The sequence below is a fragment of the Saccopteryx bilineata genome, chromosome 4 (assembly GCF_036850765.1).
Source record: "Saccopteryx bilineata isolate mSacBil1 chromosome 4, mSacBil1_pri_phased_curated, whole genome shotgun sequence".
NCBI classification, from domain to species: domain Eukaryota; kingdom Metazoa; phylum Chordata; class Mammalia; order Chiroptera; family Emballonuridae; genus Saccopteryx; species Saccopteryx bilineata.
This window is the reverse complement of record NC_089493.1, coordinates 78,288,531-78,314,481: the sequence shown is the minus strand read 5'-3', so window position 1 is coordinate 78,314,481 and position 25,951 is coordinate 78,288,531. Positions and strand designations below refer to the sequence as shown.

The 25,951-nt window shown below is 40.5% G+C and overlaps 1 protein-coding gene and 1 pseudogene across 3 annotated transcripts in view; both read right to left on the bottom strand.

Moving 5' to 3' along the window:
* The window catches only part of TTBK2 (tau tubulin kinase 2), a 205,336-nt gene extending 179,608 nt beyond the window's left edge, over nucleotides 1–25,728 (bottom strand). For 2 of the 3 annotated variants that reach the window (XM_066276906.1, XM_066276908.1), the window contains exon 1: nucleotides 25,368–25,728. The gene's annotated coding sequence lies outside the window, so the exon portion shown is untranslated. Of the gene's footprint in view, nucleotides 1–24,675; nucleotides 25,276–25,367 lie in introns of all 3 variants that reach the window. The other variant, XM_066276907.1, reaches the window with a different exon arrangement.
* LOC136335158 (large ribosomal subunit protein eL33 pseudogene) lies at nucleotides 4,115–4,445 on the bottom strand (annotated as a pseudogene).
* Nucleotides 25,729–25,951: the final 223 nt, after the last annotated feature.

Sequence of the window (25,951 nt, the reverse complement as noted above, 5' to 3'; positions counted from 1 at the left end):
ATTGTAAGAAAAAGACAATAACAACATGAACCGGCCTCCTATAGAAAATTAAGATACAACAGAAAAATATGACCAAAAGGAGATGAAAACTAATTTTACAAAACAAATTAGGAAAAAGAAGCTTTAAGATAACATAAATCATAATTAGAAAGGCTCTTAAATGAGCTTATCATAGGAAGACATAAAAGAAAACCTGAGCAAACTCAGAAAAAGATCAGAAATACACCTGACCAGGTGGTGGCGCAGTGGATAGAGCGTTGGACCGGGACTCTGAGGTCTCCGGCTTAAGCGCAGGCTCACCACCTTCAGCGCCGGGTGGCTGACTGGAGTGTGGAATCACAGACATGACCCCATGGTCGCTGCTTGAGCCCAAAGGTCACTGGCTTGAAGCCCAAGGTTGCTGGCTTAAGCAAGGGGTCATCTGCTCTGCTGTAGCCACTCCTCCCCATCAAGGCACATATGAGAAAGCAAGCAATAAACAATTAAGGTGCCACATCGAAGAGTTGATACTCCTCATCTCTCTTCATTCCTGCCTGTCTGTCCCTCTCTCTGTCTCTCTGTCACAAAAAAATATCAACCAATGAATGCATAAATATGTGAAACAACAAACAGATCTCTCTCAAACCAATAAAATTTAATTTTTTTTTTTTTTTGTATTTTTCTGAAGCTGGAAACGGGGAGAGACAGTCAGACAGACTCCCGCATGCGCCCGACCGGGATCCACCCGGCACGCCCACCAGGGGCGTCGCTCTGCAGCGACCAGAGCCACTCTAGCGCCTGGGGCAGAGGCCAAGGAGCCATCCCCAGTGCCCGGGCCATCTTTGCTCCAATGGAGCCTTGGCTGCGGGAGGGTAAGAGAGAGACAGAGAGGAAGGAGGGGGTGGGGGTGGAGAAGCAAATGGGCGCTTCTCCTATGTGCCCTGGCCGGGAATCAAACCCGGGTCCCCTGCACGCCAGGCCGACGCTCTACCGCTGAGCCAACCGGCCAGGGCCTAAAATATTTTTTAAAAAGGAGAAAAATGGCCCTGGCCGGTTGGCTTAGCAGTAGAGCGTCGGCCTGGTGTGCAGGAGTCCCGGGTTCGATTCCCGGCCAGGGCACACAGGAGAGGCGTCCATCTGCTTCTCCACCCTTCCACCTCTCCTTCCTCTCTCTCTCTTCCCCTCCCACAGCCAAGGCTCCATTGCAGCAAAGTTGGCCCAGGCACTGAGGATGGCCTTATGGTCTCTGCCTCAGGCACTAGAATGGCTCCGGTTGCAACAGAGCAATGCCCAGATAGGCAGAGCATCGCCCCCTGGTGGACATGCCGGGTGGATCCCGGTCAGGCGCATGCGGGAGTCTGTCTGACTGCCTCCCTGTTTCCAACTTCAGAAAAATACAACAAAAGGGGGGGGGGAGAAAAATGAAAACAACATATTAAAAAAATTTTTTTTTTAATTTTTCCATTGATTTAAGAGACAGAGGAAGGGGGGGAAGGGAAAGAGAGAAACATCCACTCATTGTTTCACTCACTGTTCCACTTAGTTGTACACTGATTGGTTGCTTTTTGTATGTGCCTTGACCGGAAATCAAACCCACAACCTTAGCACATCAGGATGATACTTTATCTACAGAGCCACCTGGCAAAAGCCTTTGAAAATAAATTTTAAAATTAATAGTAATAAATAAAAGGCAAAGTAAATACAAAATACATATTATAGAAGGCCCCAAAAAAGAAAATCAAAGCTAAAAATTAGAACAAATACTAGCCACTCCAATTCAAGAAAATTTTCTAGAAATTAAAAAAAAGTCTAAATCTGCATGTTGAAATGGTATACCAAATACCTAAGAAAACAACTGAGAAGTTCAATAGGAAGACACAGATTAATAAATTACTGGATTTTAAAGGGGGGGGAACTCACTGGGCATCATGCAGAAAGTACAAATTACTTATATGGAAAGAAGATCAGATTGATGATTCTCACTTACCAAGGATGAAAAAATATGAGCATATACAAGAATGGTGATTGCAAGGACAAAAAACATAAAAATATACCGGTAAATGCACGTAAATTCATAATGACACTAAAAAAAGTAAAAAGAAGAAAATTCCTCTTTGGTCAATTGGAAGTTTCTAAGGTTTAACTACTCTGAAAATTGGAAAATAGGTAGAAAGAATCAAGCATTTATCTTGCCTTTCTGATATGAACAGTATTTCTGGAAAACCAAAGATAGGATGAGGGCAGCTAATTCCCTAGAGAATAATCATGGCTAATAAATGCAGAAGAGATAATCAAATTAGAAAATCAACTAGAATTAAGAATTCCAATTCCTGGTTATAAGCAATAACCATCAATGGCTGCTAAAACCATAAGGTAAAAAAGGTTGATGGGATCTTTAATACAGAAGGCCCAAGTTGAACCTACTGACCATCTTAACATCACTAAACAGCAGCACCACAGACAAAAGTGCTTCCTGATATGATGCAACAAAATTTTCTTAACCACCTATAAAGTCTATTGCCAAAGAATAACAAAACACAAGCTTATACTACACATCACAAGAAACAAGATACATATCAACATAACGCAACAACTAGAAAGAAATATAAAAACATCTTTAAAGTATTTAATGTAAAAAGCAATGTTAACCCAGAATTCAGTATGCAAGGAAAAACCCGAGAGGACATTTTCAAATAAAGAAAAATTAAAATTATGTGTTGTCAGCAGAGCTTCTGAGAAAGAATAACCAAAAAAATTTCTTCTGAGAAAAGGGAACAGAGGAAACCTTAGAATTACAGTAGTAAAGAAGAGCAACAGAAATCAACGTAAGGCCCTGGCTAGTTAGTGCAGTCAGTTAAGAGCTTTGTCCCAGAACAACAGGGTTGCAGGTTCAATCCCTGATCAGGGCACACACGGGAAGCAACCAAAAAATGCACGACTGAGTAGAACAGCAAATGCTTCCCTTATCCCTGCCCTCTCTCTCCCATCCTCTCTCTGTCTCTCTAAAAATCAATAAAAATTAATCCTTGGCCAGATAGCCTGAGTTGGTTGGAGCATCGTCCATGAGTGCTGAGTTTGATGGTTCAATTTCCCAGTCAGGGCACATACAGGAGCAAGTCAATGTCCCTGTCTCTCTCTCTCCCTGTCTCTCTCTTCCTTCTCTCTCTCTCTCTCTCTCTCTCTCTCACACACACACACACACACACACACACACATACACACACAAAGAGATCAAGATAAATATAACAAACTAATCTCTTACATTCTTAAAAATATGCTTGACAGTTAAGAGCAAAAAATTTAACACTTCCTGAAAGCATTTTCAATGTACATAGATATAATTCATAAGACTACTATAACAAAAAGTAGAATGTTAAAGAGATCTATATGATGATGATTAAGTTTCTGCATTCCCCTGGGAGTGGTACTATAATAAATCTAGCAGACTGAAAAATTAGGTAGGTAAATTATAAACCTAGAGCAACCACTTAAAAAAACAACAACTAGAAAAAAAAATAAATTAATTAAAAAAAAACAAAAAAAAAAACCCAACAACTATACAATAAAACATAGAAAGCCTAACTGGTGGTGGCACAGTGGATAGAGCATCGACCTGGGACACTGAGGTCCCAGGACTGAAACTCAAGATTGCTGGCTTGAGCACAGGCTTGCTGGCTTGAGTGTGGAGTCGCTGGCTTGGGTGCAGGGTTGTGGGCTTGAGCACAGGATCATCAACTCACCAAAAAAAAAAAAAAAAAAGGTAAATTTTATGTATATTTTTAACAAAGTTTTAAAAAGTTTAATTTTTTTTTCTATTTTAGAGAGAGAGGTGAGGGAGAGAGAGGAGAGAAGAGAGAGAGAGAAACATCGATTTGTTGTTCCACCTATCTATACATTCATTGGTTGATTCTTGTATGTGCCTTAATGCAGGATAGAACCTACAACCTTGGTGTATCAGGACAACACTCCAACCAACTAAGCAACCTGGCCAGGGCAAAAGTTTAAATTTTTAATAAGACTACTAGGTAACCTTCAGATATAACGTAATTACAATACCAAATAACTTTTATTATCTTACTTTATTTTTGTTTATTTTTTAAGAGATCAAATCCATTTTATTTACTTTTCAGTAAATTTAAATCTTTGAGAGATACAATATTACACACATTCTGCAGCCAATGGCCTTAGCAGAAAGGTTGCTTTGGAATTTAGCACAAACCAAGCCACCATTTCCATGAGCACAAGTTACCTTTCCCCAGATCACTCTAGTTTTGTTCAGTTTGCCATCCAGGAGTCACTGTGTTTTCTTTGCTTTGTACATACTAGCACATCTCTTGCCTAGATAGAATTCAGTTTCATCTCAAGCACAGACATCTTCAATTTTAAGAAGAGCTATGTGCTCCCTGTTTCTGGAAACCCCACTTATAGCCAGCAAAAATGGCCTTGGACCAAAGCCTTCCAGACATATTAATCCTTATAGAAATCCTTTCCCAGCAGGCCTGCACAGGCCCTAAGATCTTGTCTCACTTTAAATTACCAGTGAAAAGATCATAGAACAACGTGGTATCCTGGGTAGAATCCTTCAGAACAATGAAGAAAGTCTAAGAATACACCTGTTCCAATTAGGAAATAAACCCTAGGGGAAAAGGTTCAGAATCCTTTAAGTTACCAAGGTGCATGAGTCTGCTTCTAAATGGCTCTCCATGAACTACTTGTGCTACTGATCTTCTCCCCTTGGGGTGAATGGATCTAGTGATTTTTCTCTAAGGAATAAAATACAGTAAAAGTGATGTCACTTCCCTTAGGTATTAAAGAAGATTATGATAGCTACCTTGCTCACATTCTCTTTCTTTGACTCTCCCTACTTGCTTGCTCTGATGAAGCAAGCTGCCAAGGTCCTGGTCGGCAAACTGTGGCTCGCAAGCCACATGCAGTTCTTTGGCCCCTTGAGTGTGGTTCTTCCACAAAATACCACGTGCGGCGCTACCTCGATAAGGAATGTACCTATCTATATAGTTTAAGTTTAAAAAATTTGGCTCTCAAAAGAAATTTTAATCGTTGTCCTGTTGATATTTGGCTCTGTTGACTAATGAGTTTGCCAACCGCTGTAAGGCCCACATGGTGAAGAATTGAAGGCAGGTTCTGCTAACATTATTGATTTCCACTTTTAATAGATACCAACATCTAGCAGGGAACCAAGGCCCTCAGTCCACAAGGAACTGAATCAATCCAACAATCACTGAAGTTAGCTTGGAAATGGATCCTTCCCCAGTTGAGCCTTGAGATAACTACAGCCTACCACAACTGCAGCTTGTGATTGACCCTAAAACAGACTACCTGGATGAGTTACACCCAAAATCCTGACCCAGAGACACTGTGAAATTAATAAATGTTGTTTTAAAACACAAGTTTTGGGTTATTTGTTATGCAGCAATAGATAACTAATACAACAGGCTTTGTTAACATGGAGCAATAGTATCTCAAAGTTGTACCTGAAACACAGGTTCTTTTCGATTCCACATCAAAATTATATCTGAAAAATTAATGTAGTTTGGCTGCAGCACTAATGCTGTCAAATAATTATTTGAGACTGATTTTTTCAATAATGCCAATAACTTAAAAATACATCTTAGTGTAAGAACCTAGATACTACAAGAGAGGAATTAAATAAATTCTACCTTAGCAATACCCTCAATGACCTAAAGAAAAAAGGGGGGGGGGGGAGTAAAGACCATGCTTGTGAATTCAGATAATGATGCTAAATCTGGAGGTATTGACAAAACAGACCCCAAGAAGATCAAAATATGAACAGAACCCACTAACAGAGATTCAACTTATAAAAGAACATGTGGTAAAAATCATTTGAAATATTTGTCAGAAAAAGAATGAGAAGAAAATAGCTGGCAAGTTAATAAGTAAACATTGACAATCCTCTAAATTACAAACTCCATGATGATGAAGACTACATCATAATCATCATATTCTCTGACAAAATTAAAAATTATGAACTTTGTTTTGTTTTGCAAGAGAGAGAGAGACAGAGAGATGAGAAGCATCAATTTGTAATTGCAGCACTTTAGTTGTTGATTGCTCCTCATATGTGCCCTGATGGGGGGCTCCAGCAACCTTGGACTCAAGCAAGCAACCTTTGGCCTTGATGTCATGCTCAACCCTGCGAACCCACACTCAAACTGGGGAGGCTACTCTCAAGCCAGGGAAGTCCATGGCGACCTTGGGGTTTCAAACCTAAGACCTCAGCATCCCAGATCAACACTTTATCCACTGTGCCACCACTAGTGAGGCTGAACTTTGTATTTTATCAACAAATAAATATTTGGTAAAATTAATTAATCATCTGAAAATGAGATTAAACTGTATGTAATTTAAAAATCATATAGACATACATATACAAATATAACAAGATGAGAGAAAAATGAGAAATAAATGCAGAATGAAAATAAGAGTCACAAAAGGCAAATAAATAAAAAATTGTGTAAGCATTCCAAAAACATAAAACATGTAACACTTAATAATGACAACTCTCTAAAAGAGTATTATTTGAGAAATTAACATAACACTGCAGTGTGTTTACTGTCTTCTAACTCTAGGGACTCCCCACAATATAGAGATAAAGACCTGCCTACCTACATTCAAATCCTGGCTGTGTAACCTAAGGCCTATTACTTAACGTCTCTGTGACTCAAATTCCTCATCTTTAAAAAGGAATAAGAACAAGCCCTGGCCAGGTGGCTCAGTGGTAGAGCGTCGGCCTGACGTACAGAAGTCCCGGGTTCGATTCCCGGCCAGGGCACACAGGAGAAGCGCCCATCTGCTTCTCCACCCCTCCTCCTCTCCTTCCTCTCTGTCTCTCTCTTCCCCTCCCGCAGCCGAGGCTCCATTGGAGCAAAAAGATGGCCCGGGCGCTGAGGATGGCTCCTTGGCCTCTGCCCCAGGCGCTAGAGTAGCTCTGGTCGTAACAGAGCGACGCCCAGGAGGGGCAGAGCATCGCCCCCTGGTGGGCATGCCGGGTAGATCCGGGTTGGGCGCATGCGGGAGTCTGTCTGACTGTCTCTCCCCATTTCCAGCTTCAGAAAAATACCAAAAAAAAAAAAAAAAAAAAAAAAGGAATAAGAACAGTGGCTAACTAAGGATTAAAACTAATAATACATGATATTTGTAAAGTGCTTATCACAGTGCCTGGCACAATGACTGTGCTCAATAAATGGTAGTTCATCATTCTACATGCTTCTTAACCAGTAGAAAGGAAAACAGTCACATCTACAGACATAATACTGTTCAAAACAGTCCCTGTCCTGCCTGAATGCTGATGAAAGTAAATTACCATGTTTGCATGGAGGCCTAACATTTAAACCTATTATACAACTACTACTTATCAAATTCATATAAAAAGGTTTCTGTCAGCAAAAGAAAAATTACAACCATGACTACAAATTAAGTTAAAGCATTATCATTGCTATAATTTTGCTTTTAAAGTTAATAGAAAAATTAGCTGATCAAAAAAATAATAAAAATGAACCCATACTACCTACTATTTCTAGATTGGAAAAAGTATAAATTAGATCCCAAATGAATTTTCACTTGAAACAAATTTTGAGTACCCACTTACATAAATGAAGAAAGCATTATCATAGTGAATATCAAAGAAATACTTTGAAAATAAAAAAATTGACTCATACACTACTGGTAGGAACATACTTTGGAAAACAGTACAAAGTAAAGCTGAAAAGATGCCCACCTTGTGACTTAGTAACTCTTTTCCTAGGCATAACTCCTATAAACACTCTTCTCTCATATGTACCAGGAAACATGTTGAAGAATGTTCATAGCCACACTGTCCATAAAATGCCAAAACTAGAAACAACTCAAATTTCCAACTAGAGAAGAACAGATAAACTGGAGTATATTCATATAGAAAAAAGAAAAAAAAAAGTATGTTTCCTACTGCCAACACACAAATTACCATAAATTAGTGGCAAAGCAACACAAATTTATAACTGTATGCAGTTCTGGATATCAGAAGTCCAGGCTTCCATGGGGTTAAAATCAAGGTGTCAGCAAGGATATGCTCTTCTGGAGACTCTAGGGGAGAATGCCTTTCCTTGCCCTTTCCTTCACTTTTAGAAGCTGCCTACATTCTTTGGCTCATTGGCTCCATCCTCTGTCTTCAAAGCTACTACTGTAATATCTCCAAATCTCTCTATCTGACCTCTGCTTCCTTCCATCATCACATTTTATTTCTCTCTGACAAAATATATATGCCTCCCTCTTATAAGGCCCCTTGTGATTACAGTGAATCCACCTGAATAATCAAAGATAATCTTCCCATCCCAAGAGCCTTAACTTAATCACAACTGCAAAGTCCCTCTGTCATACAAGGTGACATATTCACAGGTTTCAGGGAATAGGACATGAATATCTTCAAGAGACCATTACTCTACCTACCACAGAAAACTACTAAAATGAAAATGAAGAAACTACTGCTACACTGAACTAAATGAATCAATCTCACAAGGACACTGAAAACAAAATCAAGCAAAACTAAAGTATACAAACATTATGTCTGTCTTTTTATATAAACCTCAAAAATAAGCAAAATTAACTATGTTAAATTGGAGTGCAATTATAGGTAGTAAGTCTATTTTAAAAAGCAAGAACATGATTTTTCACAAAAATGGATTCTTCTGGAATAAACAAAAGGGATGAGATCAGGAGGGGGCTGCTGAGATGCCAGCAATGGTCTATTTCTTGACCATTTGACTTTATAATTATAATTTAAAGATATATTTTAGGTGTTCTATGGTTAGTATATCTTATAAAAAGACAGTAACAGGTAATATAATCATATAAACCAGAGGCAGGGAAAGCCAGGCACAAAACAGATTACACAACCATCACCTAGCAGTATAATAGACAAGGAAACTGCACCATCTATGCAATAGTGAAAAGCCAGTTTAATCTGTGAGTTGAACATGAGGCAGAAATCTAGGATCAGAGTAAAAAAACAGACTTAGAATCATACACAATTCACAATGTCTTTCTTTAAGCTATGAATTTTTTTAGTTCAAGAACAGAACTATACTCATCATTGTATACAAACTTTCAGTAATTTTTTAATGAATATCATTCACCTCCTATAAGACTGAATGACATTAAATAGTCCTCAAGCAAATACTGTATTTTTCGCTCCATAAGATGCACTTTTTCCCCCCAAAAGTGGAGGGGGAAATGCCCGTGTGTCTTCTGGAGCGAAAAATATAATAAGTGAGAGTGATTTTGAAAATCCAACATGTAGTCATTCAATAAATTGTTACAAATATGTTAAAAGAATAGAAGGAAGTATAATGCATGGAATAGGGTGATCACACAGTTTCTGAGAGGAGGTAGGTAGGACATATAATGGTTTGGTAAATTGCAAAATAACCACAAATTCCGTCTAATCCTCTATATATTTATACTTCTCTTTACAATGTGACCTTGTTGCAACTTCCATCAAGAGGTAGTTTCAAATCAAACCCACAATGAGATGTCACTTCTACCTATGGGCACGGAGACAATTAAAAATGGACGATAAGAAGCCCTGGCCGGTTGGCTCAGTGGACAGTGTCAGCCCTGCATCCAACGTTCTGGGTTCAATTCCCAGTCAGGACACACAAGAGAAGCGACCATCTCCTTCTCTCCCCCTTCTCTTTCAGCCAGTGGCTTGATTGATTTGAGTGTTGGCCCTGGACACTGAGGATAGTTCAGTTGGTTTGAGCATCGGCCTCAGGCACTAAGGATAGCTCGGTTGATTCGAGCATCAGGCCCAGAAGGGCATTACCAGGTAGACCCCAGTCAGGGCACATTTGGAGTCTGTCTATCTCTCCTCTTCTCACTTAAAAAAATATATTTTAATTAAAAATGGACAAGAAGATGTATTATAGAGGATGTGCAGAAATCAGAACCTTAATAATATACTGATGGAAAAGTCAAATAATGTAGCCATCATAAAAAATGGTGTGATATTTCTTCAAAAAGTGCTACAAATCAATTTCCATGTATAAACCCAAAGAAATAAAAACCATTCCTTCATGCAAAAAATTCTACAAAGATGTTCATAGCTGCATCATTCATAATGCCCATTAAAGTGAAAGCACCATCAATGTTCATCAACTAATGAATGGATAAAAAAAAAATCTATCACACTCATTCACTGAAATATTACTCAGCCATAAAAAAGAATGAAGTACTGATACAGGCTCTAATATGAATAACCCTTGAGGACATTATATATACTAAGTTACAGAAACCAGAAATAAAAGGACGTATCTTTTATGGTTCCATTCACATGAAATGTCAGAATAGACAAACCTGTAGAGACAGAAAGTGAATTATGAGAATTGGGGATAGGAGGAAGTTGAAGTTGGCACTAACTGTGACTAATAAGTGTGACATTTCTTTTTGAGGTGTTGAAAATGTTCATGAATTAGACAGTGGTAGTAATTGCATAACCTTCTGAATATATTACAAATCACTAAAATATTCCCTTAAAAATAGATTTTATGGGCCCTGGCCTATTGACTCAGTGGTAGAGCATCGGCCCTGGCATGTGGATGGCCCAGGTTCGATTCCTGGTCAAGGCACACAGGAGAAGTGCCCATCTGCTTCTCCACCCCTCCCCCTCTCGCTTCTCTCTCTCTTTCTCTCTCTCTCTTCTCCTATCTCCTCCTGCAGCCATGGCTCAATTGGAGCAAGTTGGCCCTGGGCACTGAGGATGGCTCCATGGCCTCCACCTCAGGCGCTAAAAAAGGGTTCTCACTGCAACAGAGCAAGGGCCCCAGATGGGCAGAGAATCAACCTCCAGTGGGTTTGCTGGGTAAATCCTGGTCTGGGCACATGTGAGAATTTGTCTCTGCCTCCCCTCCTCTCACTAAATTAAAAAATATATATATATAGAAATTGAACATAAGTATAAATCAGTCCCTGTACCATGAGGGCAGGTGGTCAGGGCAGAGATGACCTTTGTGCGTTAGGAGAATCAACTTGCACATATATGTCCCAGGGTCTTGTTACACAGGAAAAGCATCTCCAACTGTGAGTACCTGGTGCTACTGTAAATGACAGTATTATTAAAAAAATGTTCCTGTGGGGAGGAGGAGAATGATGATGATAATGATGATACTACTAGCTAAATAACAGGTACCAGGCACTGTTCTGAGCATGTTTTACATGCTCCTTCATGTATTCTTCAAAGCAACCTTATGATGAGGTTCTCTGACTCGAGTGTACATCAGAATTATCTGGATAGCTGTGAAAACAAATTTCAGACCCTGATTTCCCAGTTTCTGTTTCAGTGGGTCTGGGATGGACTTCCTGAATTGGCTTTTCTTTTTCTTTATTATTTATTTATCTATCTATCTATCTATCTATCTATCTATTTATTTATTTATTGTATTTTTCTGAAGTGAGAAGCACAGAGGCAGAGAGATAGACTCCCACATGTGCCTGACTGGGATCCACCCGGTGTGCCCACTAGGGGGCGATGCTCTGCCCATCCATAGTGTTGCTCCTTTGCAACTGGAGCCATTCTAGTGCCTGAATCGGAGGCCATGGAGCCATCCTCAGCATTCGGGCCAACTTTGCTCCAATGGAGCCTTGGCTGCAGGAAGGGAAGACAGAAACAGAGAGAAAGAAGGGGGGGTGGAGAGGCAGATGAGCACTTCTCCTGTGTGACCTGACCGGGAATCATACTCGGGACTTCCAATTGGGCTAACGCTCTAACACTGAGCTAGCCAGCCAGGACCATGAATTGGCTTTTCTTACAAGTTCCCATTGATGTTGCTGCTGCTGGTCAAGAGACACACTTTGAAAACCACTGCCATAGAAGATGGGTAGTATTAAATGCCCATTTTGCAGATGAGGATAGTCCCAGCTGTGTGGTGTAAAATCAAGGGTGGAGCAAGGTTCAAAGAAAAAAAAAACAAGAGGTAAAGTTTCTTTGTCCATCTTGGAAATTGGCGTTGGCTCTATGACTTGCTTTGACCAATGAGACATCAGCAAACGTGACCCAGAAGCTTGAAAAGCACTTATGTACTGGAAACTTGCCCTCTTTTTCTGGTTTAGGAACCTAGATTGTAAAGAAACCCAAGCTGCCTCACAAAAGTGAGCCCAGACAAGATCAAAAGAACCATTCAGCTTAGCTCAAACTGCCAACCCATGGAATAGTTAACTAATAAATGATTACTGTTTTAGCTGCTGACCTTTGCAGTGGTTTGTTTCAAGGCAAAAGCTAACTAAGGAGGTAAGTAGACACTGAAGAGTAAATGTGCACAACATACAAGTGCATGGGTACGTAAATGAATGCCTAGATTAGTCTAAATGGAAAAGAATTCTGATTGTAGAGAAAGAATACATAGGTAAACTGAATTAAGACTAAAAATCAGGCAAGGAACAGGATGAATTTATTCTATTTCAGTAGACAAGGGGAAACCACTGAAGGACTTCAGAGCAAGGAAGGATATAACGCAAGAGGAAAGAAGTCCAGTTAGGACTACTATAATCTAGACAGGTTGAAGTAATAAAATTCAAAATTCTCCTACATTTGCAGGGAAGCTAGATAATTCAATAAATAGGTAACAGCATGGTTTTATAAATGACATATATAGTTCATGTAAGATTCTGCTCTTTAATAGGAAAATAGGGAATTTTTTTTTTTAACAGAGACAGGAGCGTCAGATAGAGGGACAGACAGGGACAGACAGACAGGAATGGAGAGAGATGAGAAGCATCAATCATCAGTTTTTCGTTGCGACACCTTAGTTGTTCACTGATTGCTTTCTCATATGTGCCTTGACCGTGGGCCTTCAGCAGACCGAGTAACCCCTTGCTCTAGCCAGTGACCTTGGATCCAAGCTGGTGAGCCTTGCTCAGACCAGATGAGCCCGTGTTCAAGCTGGCGACCTCGGGGTCTCGAACCTGGGTCCTCTGTATCCCAGTTCAACGCTCTATCCACTGCACCACCACCTATCCACAAGTGGGAATTCATTTTTACCCTCAATTTTAATCTCAATGGGAACAGTGCTAGAATTAATCATAAGAAAAGCCTATGATGTGTCTAAACAGTTAGAAAATACATTTGAGCATAAAGATAATACATAAATTTCTAACAATACCATAACGGTGAAATATGTCTCTTCTTTGAAACTTACATATACCCAGAAGACCATTTCAACTTCTGGCCTCCATAATGTAACAGGGACTAGACTTACCTTCCTACTTTAAACAACTAGAAAAACAGACTAATATTTGAATGAAACAATAAATTTTAGACATGAGACAATGGGCAGTACAAAACAGGGATCCATAAGAGAAGGGAAATAAACGAGGTAAACCTTACATTTGCCCACACCTCACTGCTTGGAGTTTCCAGTCCACAGCACAGGAATGGGGAACCCAAACAGAGCCCAGTCTTCGTGAGCTGAGGAGACAGAATTTAAACTTATGGGGAGGCCAAGGCAGGGCAGAACACTGGATATCTAGGGAGGGTTCCTCTTAGGACAGCGGTTCTCAACCTGTGGGTCGCGGCCCCGGCGGGGGGTCGAACAACTAAAACATAGGGGTCGCCTAAAGCCATCGGAAATGCATATTTTAACCGCTGACTTAGGACTTTGGCTGAGTACTTACCAGTGCGTGTAAGTGAGGAAACAATCAAGACCAGGAAAACAACCACTAGAAAGGAGCAGGTAAAAAATTCGTGATTCTGCCTGACCTGTGGTGGCGCAGTGGATAAAGCCTCGACCTAGAATGCTGAAGTTGCCGGTTCAAAACCCTGGGCTTGCCTGGTCAAGGCATATATGGGAGTTGATGCTTTCTGCTCCTCCCTCCCCCTTCTCTCTCTCTCTCTCTCTCTCTCTCTCTCTCTCTCGTTCTCCTCTCTAAAAATTAATAAAAATAAAAATAATAATAATTTTTAAAAAATTTCGAGATTCTCACATAGTGCTATGAACAGTCTATATATTCACCAGAGTGAAGAAAACCTTCAAAAACATCAAGGGTCTTGAACGAGTCAAACTATTTTCAAATAACTGTATCCCAGAACAAATCTTAAAAATATTTTAAGGAAAACATACAAATATACACAGAACATAACAATGTAAAATCACAATGCCTGACATCCAAACAGAAATTACCAGGGCTGCAAACAAGAAAAAATATCACTCAATAAAAAACAGACCCAGAAATAGAACGAATGATAGAGTTGGTAGACAAGGACATTATACAGTTATTATAAATGTATTCCATAAAGAAAATGGAGAAAAGTATAAAAAGAGAAGTGAACGTATATAAAAAATTACCTTCCATACATGAAAAGAATATTTCTGAGATAAAAAAAAATACACTGGATCAGATTAACACCAGATTAACCACAGTGTATAAAAGGACTGGTGAACTTGAAGATACAGAAAAAGACTATCCAAAATCAAAGAGAGAAAAAGACAGAAAACTAACAGAGCATCAGTGAGCTATGGGATAATATCAATGTATATAAAACTGGGAAATACATAACTGGAGTCCTTGAAGTAGACAACAAAGAGGCTGTTTACCCTTTTCTTTTGTTGTCAATAACTGTAACCATACCATCTTATACAAAGTTTCTCTCCATTTTTAGTAGATACACATTTTAATTTCTGGAAACATTTATTGAGCCCAGAGAGATTCCATGCTGGGAAAAAAGAAAAAAATGTCTTAAATTTTCCAATTTTGATAAAAACTATAAACATATCAAACACCACTTCCATTATTAAAGTAAAAGATCAGATGCTTTTCAAAGTTATTATGATCTATTATGTGAATAAATAGTATCATATTTAGGATACCTGATCTACATCCCCAAAATAGATTAAAAGATAGTTAGATGCAGAGTAGCTATCTCAAAAAAATCAAAATAATACATTTTTCACATTATAAAAGATTATCTAAATTATGCTTTAAAATAAAACAAGCTGAGGTTTAGAAACAAGTTTACTAAGACTACACAACAGCTAAGTTTTTCAAGACATCTAATAATACAGAAACAACCACAAAGAACAGAAATAAAAGTCAGAATAGGATAATATCTGTGGAATTTTGTTTTTGTTTTAACCTACAGGTTTTTGCAAGAGCCTCTCTAAAAAGTTAGTAAACAGAGATGAAGATTTGTGGATAACTCTATTTTGCTGATAGCAAGAGAAAGAGACCCTGGCCGGTTGGCTCAGCGGTAGAGCATTGGCCCAGCATGTGGAAGTTCAGGGTTTGATTCCCAGTCAGGGCACACAGGAGAAGCACCCATCTGCTTCTCTACCCTTCCCCCTCTCCTTCCTCTCTATCTCTCTCTTCCCCTCCCACACCCAAGGATCCACTGGAGCAAAGTTGGCCTGGGCGCTGAGAACGGCTCCATGGCCTCCGCCTAAGGCGCTAGAATGACTCCAGTTGCAACAGAGCAACACCCCAGATGGGCAGAGCATCACCCCCCGGTGGGCATGCCGGATAGATCCCAGTTGAGCGCATATGGAAGTCTATCTGACTGCGTCCTCGCTTCTAACTTTGGAAAAATACAAAAATACATACATACATACATACATACATAAGTAAATAAAAAGAGAAAGAAAATTTAGTGACTACTCACACTTCAACTGTCCCTTCTAAACTTTCACAGGAGGTAAGTTATACTTCCAGCAGCAGGTAATATCTCTGGATTCAATAAATATATTCAAGAAATAAAATATCTATTGGGGGAAGGGTATAAAGAGGGACAAATATATGGTGACAGAAAATGATTTGACTTTGGGTGATGAGTAATCAACACTTCAAATGCTATAGAAACATTTACCTGAAACCTATATACTCTTATTGATCAATGTCACCCTGTTGAATTTAATTTTCTAAATAAAATTTAAAAATATGTATCTATTAAAGAGAAACTTTATAATATAGTCAGCATGGCTACAATTACTGACAACAGAAAAAAAGTGTACACAACCTAATTCTTTGCCTGGCTACCATACTAACAACATATAAGTAAACAAATTCTTCCCTGATAGAAAGTAAGGTATAATTCACACAGCCAGGTTGCAAGGAAAGTCTACTGTAGCCAGATCAACCAAACAAAGCATGTCTATGATCCTCCCACTAAGACAAAGGGAAAAACAATACAGAATCTTTCCTGTAATGACAGTCATTGTAACTGGATTTAAAGTATATTCATTTTCCCTTCTTAAAAACAGCAAAACTGAGGCAAAGAGAAATTAAGTAATCTAAGGTCCTATGTGATGTTATAGTAAAGGTGAGAATAATTTCAAATCTCATCTTGATACACAATGAACAGTTTATAATCATTTGTTTAATAAACATTTATTAATTTAAAAGGTTAGTGGCTATCCTAACCTCATTTTCTAAACTAAAAAGAAGATACCAACAGCTTGACCAGTTGGTGGCACAGTGGATAAAGTGTTGGCCTGAGACACTGAGAACCCAGGTTGGAAATCCTGAGCTCGCTGACTTGAGCGCGGGCTCACCAGTTCGAGCCTGTACAGCATCACTGGCTTGAGTGTGGAATCACAGATATGACCCCATGGTCACTGGCTTGAGCTCCTAGGTTGCTGGCTAAAGCCCAAAGGTCGCTGGCTTGAGCAAGGGGTCACTGGCTTGGCTGGAGGCCCCAGTCAAGGCACATATGAGAAAGCAATCACAGAACAATTAAGGTGCCACAACTATGAGTTGATGTACCTCATCTCTCTTCCTTCCTGTCTGTCCTTGTCTATTTCTCTCTCTCAAAAAAAAAAAAAAAAAATAGATAGCAACATATATACAGGATATATTTTTTCTGATTTGCAAATACATTTATAAATTTTTAAACTTACAAAGATATCCAAATTATATCCTAACTACTTCTACATTTAATAACTCATCTATACACTGCTGGACTCTAGCTACAGAGACAGCTTAACTTCATTCAGAGACAGCTTAACTTCAGACCTCTTTCATATAACCATAATACCCTTCTATTGGTAACACAGGAATTCTGTCAGTACTCAAGCAACTGAAGACTGGAAGAACCCAAAATAGAAACCCTTATTGGAGAGGGAGAGGTGGTCTCTTTAGAACAAAAGTTTTCAAAGTGTTCTGGCCTTTGGCCCTGGCAGATTGGCTCAGTAGTAGAGCGTCAGCCTGGAGTATGTTCCGGTTTGTCCCGGTCAGGGTACATAGGAAAAGCGACCATCTGCTTCTCCACCCCATCCCCTCCCCCTTTCCTCTCTCTCTCTAGTCCTCTCCTGCAGGCATGGCTCGACTGGTTCAAGAGCATCAGTCAGGGCACTGAGTATGGCTCCATGGAGCCTTTGCCTCAGACACTAAAAATAGCTCCATTGAGAGCATGGTACCAGATGGGCAGAGTACTGGCCCCAGACGGGGTTGCCAGGTGGACTCCAGTCCAGGCACACATGGCAGTCTATGTCTCTCTCTCATCCTCTCACTTGGAAAAGAAAAAAAAAAGTATTCTGGCCATCTAAAAAGATCTGTCTAAAGCTGTTTCAGGAGTTGTGTGAATATTTAATTTTTATTAAAATTTTTTAAATTTAAAAATATTTATTCTAAATTATTTAACTACTTACAGCTATAATAAATCTACTAAACTTTGAAGCTGAAGTAGTATGTTGGATAAACTTTAAAAATACTATTTTTAGGGTCCTGGCCCATTAACACATTGGATGGAACATCAGACGTCCAGAGTTCGATTCCTGGTCAGAGCACACAAGAAAAGCAACCATCTGCGTCTCTCCCACTCCCTTTCCCCCTTTTCTCTCTCTTCCCCTCCCACAGCAAATGGCTCAATTTGTTCTAGGGTCGGCCCTGGGCACTGAGGATAGCTGGGTTGATCAGAGCATGTCAGCCTCAGGTACTAAAAATAGCTCAGTTGATTCTAGCATGGCCCCAGATGGGGCTTGCCAGGTGGATCCTGGTCGGGACTCATATAGGAGTCTGTCTCACTATTTCCCCTCCTCTCACTTAAAAAAGACATAAAAAAGAAAAAAAATTAAAATTTTGTTTTTGGAAATAAAAAAATACTATTTTCATGGTTGATAAAACAAAAGACTATTAGGTCTATCTATTAATATGTTCTTGTGGTAGTCTGCATTTTGTTTTCATGATATTTGGAACACTTGTAATTCCTTGTTCTATAACTGTCTGTTCCTACTGTCTTGTAAGCTCCAAAAGTTAGAGCATTTGTGTCTTGCTCACTGCTGAATCTCTAACCCTCAGCACAAGTAGCATAACACATGCTTAAAAAATATTTAATAAATAAATGGATGAGTCTACTGCAATGGTTCTAGCAATATAATGAGGTTCACAGAGGTTAAGTTAAGGTGGTAGTAGTGGATGAAGAGAATAGGTTTCATATTAGTAGAACCAGGAGAAAGAGGAAGCCAAAAAATAAAGAAATAAGATTTTTGAGTTTAGATGACTGATTAAACAGTGATACTTTCATTTGTAGAATTTAAAAAGTTAAAAGACAAGTGAGTTTTATCTTGGACTTGTTGAATTTTTAGATAAATAGCAGAAATGAAGTTCTAATATACTATCTATCATGTGATGTAGCTTCATTTTTTTTTTTTTAGAGGAGGGAAGGCAGAGACAGACTCCTGCATGCACCCCAACTGGGATCCACCCGGCAGGCCCAGTAGGGGGCAATGCTCTGCACATCTGGGACCCTTGCTCCATTTGCAACTGGAGCCATTTTTTAGCACGTGAGGCGGAGGCCATGGGGCCATCCTAAGCACCTGGGGCCAATTCACTCTAACCAAGCCTTGGCTGCAGGAGGGGAGGAGAAGAGAGAGAGAGAGAGAGAGAGAGAAGCAAGAGGGTGAGGAGTGGAGAAGCAGATGGGCACTTCTCCTGTGTGCCCTGACTGGGAATCAAACCTGGGATATCCACATGCCAGGCCGACTCTCTACCACTGGGCAAACGGGCCAGGGCTCCAGATGATTTTTTTTTTTTAGACTTTATTCATTTTGAAAGGGAGAAAGGGGGAGGAGCAGGAAGCATCAACTCCCATATGTGCCCTGACCAGGCAAGCCCAGGGTTTCAAACCAGCAACTGAGGTGGATTTAACGGCAGGCACACTAGGTGCGTGCCCTGGGCCTTGACTTCTGAAGGGCCCCGCAAAACCCAAACTTTACACTTTTTTCTAATGACACCAAGTTTGGTTTCATATGTGCAATTTTAACATTAATAGTACATAATATTTTTTATGTATTTAAAAATATGATTAACATGTATTTTGATTTTCCCTGTCTTTCTTTTTTTAAGGAGTCCAATATTTTCTTCTGCACCCAGGGTCGACTTTAATCCTTCCAGGTCGATGCTTTATCCTCTGCACCACCACAGGTCAGGCTTCACATGATGCTTTTTTGAAGCAAATTTCATGGGAGGTAAGTAAGGCTCATATTTTTCTCTTTAGTTACTTTTTTTTTCTATTTTACTGTCCTCATCTCTGCCTTGTCATTAAAAAATGTCGATAAAATCATTTTTGAGATATTTTAGAAACGGAAGAACTTAGTGGATGGATCAAGGAGGGGGTAAAAGGGAGCTTTCCAAACTTAATCCATAATATGCAACACACATGGAAAACAATGTCAGACAAGTATTAACAAAATATAGAATTCAGATCATCATCTGAACTAGAACAAAATAAGGAAAACAATGCAAAATCATTTTTTTTAAATAAGCAACTACCTAATGCTACAGAAAGAAAAAAAAGACAAATATAAAAATGAGAAAAGCATTTTCGTAAAAACATGTAATGGCAAAAAATCTTCTAATTCAAACATTAAAAAATGCTAATTATTGTTTTCAATTAAATTGCCAAATTTTATGTAAAAAATATACTGATTCTTGGTTAGATCTCGACAGCTGACTAAAGGGAGCCAAGAAGCTACTACCTCTCATTTTTCAGAAGACTCTACAACACCCCAAACTCATTTCAAAAAACACTTAATACTTTACCTTGAAAAGCTTTACTCTAATTGAAGTAAAAGCAAACTCCAACATACAATAAAAATCATTTATCAACATCTAAAATCATAAAGGATCTTACAAAGATTAAAAGAAAAAAAATCCAAAATGTTCACAAAAGTTCCTAAGTACTATATGTTCAATTAATTACCGAGAACCTATAAAATGACCACAAAGAGAATAATAATTATGTTTAACTTAGTCACAGGACATGACTGAAAATATACCAAAAAGTCTGCTTTAAAATGACCTGTTTAAAAGATAGAATTTTCTAGCAAAAATTGACATTTATATTATGTAAACAATGTAATTTCAATTTGTATTTATACCTACAATTGAGGAGCACCAGATATTAATGACAGAAACTTTTGAGCATGTGTTATACTTAAACTCAAAATTTAGCTCTAAAAAACTCAACTTTTCACATAGACTTGTCTCTTTTATCAAATATGGAAACATGATACTTAACCTGAAAGCACTGTGTATTTAAAGCACAAAAACTGTAAAAGTATTTACACCACAAGGACTCTATCCTCTGAAGCCTGGAGAGGTGAGAGGCAGGGAGGGTGAAGAATCTACCACCGCCATTACTGTTGTTTACAATTTACTGGATAAAACAGAAGGTGACAAGGAAGTAAAACAGTGCAACTATGTTAATTTAAAAATCTTAAAAATGAAATAAATTAAAAATCTATGGCCCCTGGCAAGTTGCTCAGTGCACAGAGCCTGACATATGGACATTCGGGGTTCTATTCCCAGTCAGGGCACATAGGAGAAGTGACCATCTGCTTCTCCCTCCTTCTCTCTCTCTTCCTCTCCTGCAGCCAGTGGCTTGGCTGGAGCCTGGCCAGGGTAGCTGAAGATAGCGAAGATAGCACCGAGGATAGCTCTGAGGATAGCTCTGTTGGTCCAAGCATGTCAGCCTCAGGCGCTAAAAATAGCAGGGTGCTTGGTACTCAGTACTCAGCATTCATCCCAGACTGGGGTACCCAGTGGACTCAGTCAGGACACATGTAGTAGGTCTGCCTCACTATCTCCTTCTTCTCACCTTAAAAATAAAAATTTATGCATATTGAAGATGTCCTTCAATATTACTAACCAAATAAACCCGCATAGCTCCAGCTATATCTTGAGTCAAAATAGAGTTCAAGGCCCTGGCCGGCTAGCTCAGTGGTATAGCGTCGACCTGGCATATGGAAGTCCCGGGTTCAATTCCCAGCCAGGGCACATAGGAGAAGCACCCATCTGCTTCTCCACCCTTCCCCCTCTACTTTCTCTGAATCTCTCTTCTCCTCTTGCAGCCAAGACTCCACTGGGGCAAAGTTGGCCTGAGCACAGAAGATGGCTCCATGGCCTCTGCCTCAGGAGCTAGAATGGCTCTGGTTGCAACAGAGCAACACCCCAGATAGGCAGAGCATCATCCTCTGGTGAGCACACAGGTGGATCCCAGTCAGGCACATGCAGTAGACTGTCTCTCTGCCTCCTCACTTCTCACTTCAGAAAAATACAAAAAATAAAAAAATAAATATATATATGGCTCAAAAACAGCATAAAAAACTAATATATGACTAGACTAATTTTGAGTAATATACACTCAAGTTGTAAAGATTGTCACATATCTATAATGCAATTCTTTTTATTTCTTTTGTGTGTGTGTGTGAGAGGAGGGGAGGAAGAGAGACTCCCACATGCACTCCAGCTAGGATCCAACCAGCAAGTGCACTAGAGGGCAATGCTCTGCCCATCTGGGGCCATTGCTCCATGTTGAGCCTTATTTTTTTTTTTTAGCGCCTGAGATGGAAGCCATGGAGCCCAAGGCCAACTTGCCCCAACCAATTGAGCCATGGCTGTGGGGGGGGGGGGGGGGCAGAAGGGGGAAGGGGAGAGGTGGTGAAGCAGATGGTTGTAAAGCAATTTTTCCATAGATTTTTTTTTTAGTGGGGAAATAAGTAAGCTAATTCTCAGAGGCTGTTTAGTTTTGCTGATCAATTCAGCCCCCACTAATTCAATAATGTTTCTTAAACATTTTCCCTTGTTATATATTGATTTTTTCTTTTTTAAAATTTTATTGATTTTAGAGAGAAAGGAATATATATATATATATATAGAGAGAGAGAGAGAGAGAGAGAGAGAAACATTGATTTGTTGCTCCACCCATTTACACATTCATTGGTTGATTTTTTTTTGATTTTTTTTTTTTTTTTTTTTTTTTTTTGGTGACAGAGATAGAGGAATAGATAGGGACAGACAGACAGGAGAGAGATGAGAAGCATCAACTCTTCACTGAGGTTCCTTAGTTGTTGAGTGACTGCTTTCTCATATGTGCTTTGACTAGGGGGCTACAGCAGAGCTAGTGACCCTTTGCTCAAGCCAGCGACCTTGGGCTTCAAGTCAGCGACCTTTGGGCTCAAGCCAGCAACCCCAGGGTCATGTCTATGACCCCACGCTCAAGCCAGCAATCCCGCACTGAAGCTGGTGAGCCTGTGCTCAAGCGGGATGAGCCTACGCTCAAGCTGGCGATTTCGAGTTTCGAATCTGGGTCCTCTAGGACCCAGTCCAATGCTCCATCCACTGCACCACCGCCTGGAGGTTCATTGGTTGATTCTCGCATGTGCCCTGACAGAGGATGGAACCTACAACCTTGGCATATGGTAATGATACTCTAACCAACTGAATTACCCAGCCAGAGCATATTGCTTTTTCCTTTAGGCAACAAACATTTATCATCTCACAGTTTCCAAGGATGAGGAACCTGAAAGTGATTTAGTTGGGTGGTTCCAGCTCAAAGTCTCCCAAGAGTTGTAAACAAGTTGTTGTGTTTATATATTAGAGACAGAGAAACAGGACAATGCTCTAACCAACTGAGCTAACCGGCCAGGGCCTATATATTACTTTTTAAAGTTAAAAAACTTATAAAGAATTGCCTGCCCTCACTAAAGTTAAATTTAAACTCCATGCCCTGGCCTGTCTCTCTTTCCTTCTCTCCCTTCCTCTCTCTCTCTAAAATCAATACAATAAACATTTTTAAAATTATTTTTAAATAAATAAACTCCATGATCAGGGCAACTCTGCTCTTGTAATATTCATTTACATTGAAAAGCCAACAATTTATTGCTAATTGTCACATTTTGGGGCATTATTTTATGTAAAATAACTTCAAAAGTTGTCTAAATTATACAAACTTTACTTCTAACGCTATATTTAAAGATATTTAAAGCCCTATATAATTGAGTTCAATTTGCTAATGCAAATGAACCTAATCTGATGAAGATTTCCTCACACATTAAAACCATCAGTATTTAAAAAAAAATGGCCCTGGCCGGTTGGCTCAGCGGTAGAGCGTCGGTCTAGCGTGCGGAGGACCCGGGTTCTATTCCCGACCAGGGCACACAGGAGAAGCGCCCATTTGCTTCTCCACCCCTCTGCCGCGCTTTCCTCTCTGTCTCTCTCTTCCCCTCCCACAGCCAAGGCTCCATTGGAGCAAAGATGGCCCGGGCGCTGGGGATGGCTCTGTGGCCTCTACCTCAGGCGCTAGAGTGGCTCTGGTCGCAACATGGCGACGCCCAGGATGGGCAGAGCATCGCCCCCTGGTGGGCAGAGCGTCGCCCCTGGTGGGCGTGCCGGGTGGATCCCGGTCGGGCGCATGCGGGAGTCTGTCTGACTGTCTCTCCTTGTTTCCAGCTTCAGAAAAATGAAAAAAAAAAAAAAATGAAGGTTCAAAAATCTTAAATCTTATAATACAAGAGAGAATTCACTAAATTATGCATTAATTATGTAGTACAAGATACAGTAATGAGCAAGATATATTATTCTTGGTCCACTACTGAAGATCAAATGTGTTTCAATTTGATATTATGAATTAATATAGCTAGGGACTTCAATTTCTTTCTCCTTTCCTAAAAAAGTTAAAGGTATTTCCTAACATTCTATCATAAAGGAAAATGTTAGAAAAACTTTTCTTTATAACCATGCTTTAAACATCTCTTTTAGTCCGTTGATAAAAAGAAAAGTGTCATACAAAAAGACATAAGCTTCTAAATTAGGAGAAATTCCTTTCAGTACATTTTCAATTTGGATAGCTTACAAATTGCTATCCAAGTCCATGCACTTACTACTATTTGAAAATTTTTAGAGTTAAGATGAATTCAAGATGTCATATTAAGCAATTTTTGTCACCATTCCTGCTTGCTTTACATTAAAAAAATACACAGCATTCAATTCCTTCAATACTTTAAAATCAATCTCTCCCCCTCCCATGAACGTAATTCTATTCCATTTAGCCAAAAGAAAACAGCAAACACATCTTTGTGTTTATCCTGCAAATCAGTGTTTTAGAAACCAATGCAACTGTTATTAAGGGCTCAGAACCAAACATTGTAACAAAACAGAGTGGAATCCTTCGCGCGCGTGCGCGCGCGTATACAAATGCTCATTCATAATGGGATCCTCGTACGTGAATACAGGAACTCAATTTCTATTGACTACCAAAACATCTTTACATAATACACAGATTACAATAAAAGTGTCCTCTTTTAATGTTCTAGGAAAGAACAATTTCTAAAGCTAGCAAAGAGAAGAGTTAATACCGGAACTGCTGCCACCTATCAACTTTAATACAAAAAAAAAAGTACAACTCAATGTCATTTTTACCTCTAATGCAGCCACGACTGAAACAAAATTAACTTCACTGTAGCATAAAGTATCCTGGCATCCCAATGGATTATCTACTCTGATAACGTGTGGAGTACATGTGTGGAGTCTTTGGTCCCTCCCATAGCAACCCAGGTTGTCTATATTATCTTGGTTAAAGCAAATGACAGGTAAATCTCTCAGGTCACTACCTCGCAGCCTAAGTAACAGGAAGTCATGGCCTTCGTTGTCGTTACTACACAGCAAAGATTCTATAACCAGATGCCCCTTGTTAGTATATTTGGGGAGGCGGGGGAGGAAAGAAGCGGTCAGTATAGTCCGAGAATCCTCAGTGTTCAGTCCTGGTACCAGAAGCAGAATGAATACAAGTGATACGTGGGTCAGCCACAGAGAGAGAAACAGAACGCATCTTCATAACCCTCCAAATTCAGTGAAGACACCAAAAGCCTCTGGGGAAACCGGGCACAAGCCTTCGGAGAAACCGGGGAGAAGCAGACGGTCTGTGAGGTGGAGTGACTGGGTCTGGCACAAGCCCGGGCGTGGGCAGCGACCGAAGAGTCTCCCGACCCTTTCCCTCTGCACCAGGGTCGGTCACTTCGCCTGTGCGGTAGCCAGAAAAGGAGTCAGAACTGGGGAGGGCGGAGCCCGAGGGATCCCAGGCCGCGCCAGGGGGCTCGGGGGGTGTGTCCTACCTGGGCAGTGGCGGACGCAGGGATTTCAGCAGAGGGGCTCGCGTCTCTCTCAGGGCCAGGACCCGCAGGGGTCAACCCTCAGCAGGCGGGACCGCCGCCGCCTGCCCATCCCCCGCCGCACACTGCGGCGGGACCCGAGCGCGGCTTCAAGGGCCGTCCGTCTAGTTAGTCCCCTCGGGTACCGTCCGCGTTTACTGGCGGCGGCAGTTATTACTGCTGCTGCTGGCCACCCATCGCCGCTGCTCTTGTGCCAGCCCCTGTTTCCCCTCCAGCCGCCGCCGCCGCCTCATCCCCACCGCTCCCATCGCCGCTGCGGCGACTACTGCAGCGCCCGCTGACCCGACCCGACGTTATTCGCCCCCTTCGCAACCCGGCACAGCCTAGCCCACCGGCCTTGCCAGTGCGCACGCCCATCTCTCCGCCGCTGGTGTTGATTGGAGACTGCATCATGAGCCCGTCACGTCGGTTGGTTGGTTCCACTGCCTATCACGAAGGGGGCAGAGAGTCGGGCAGAGAACGTCTCCGCCCCTCACCGGAGAATTGCCGCTATCTTCAAGTTTGCCTGAGAGGGCGAGTTACCGGGA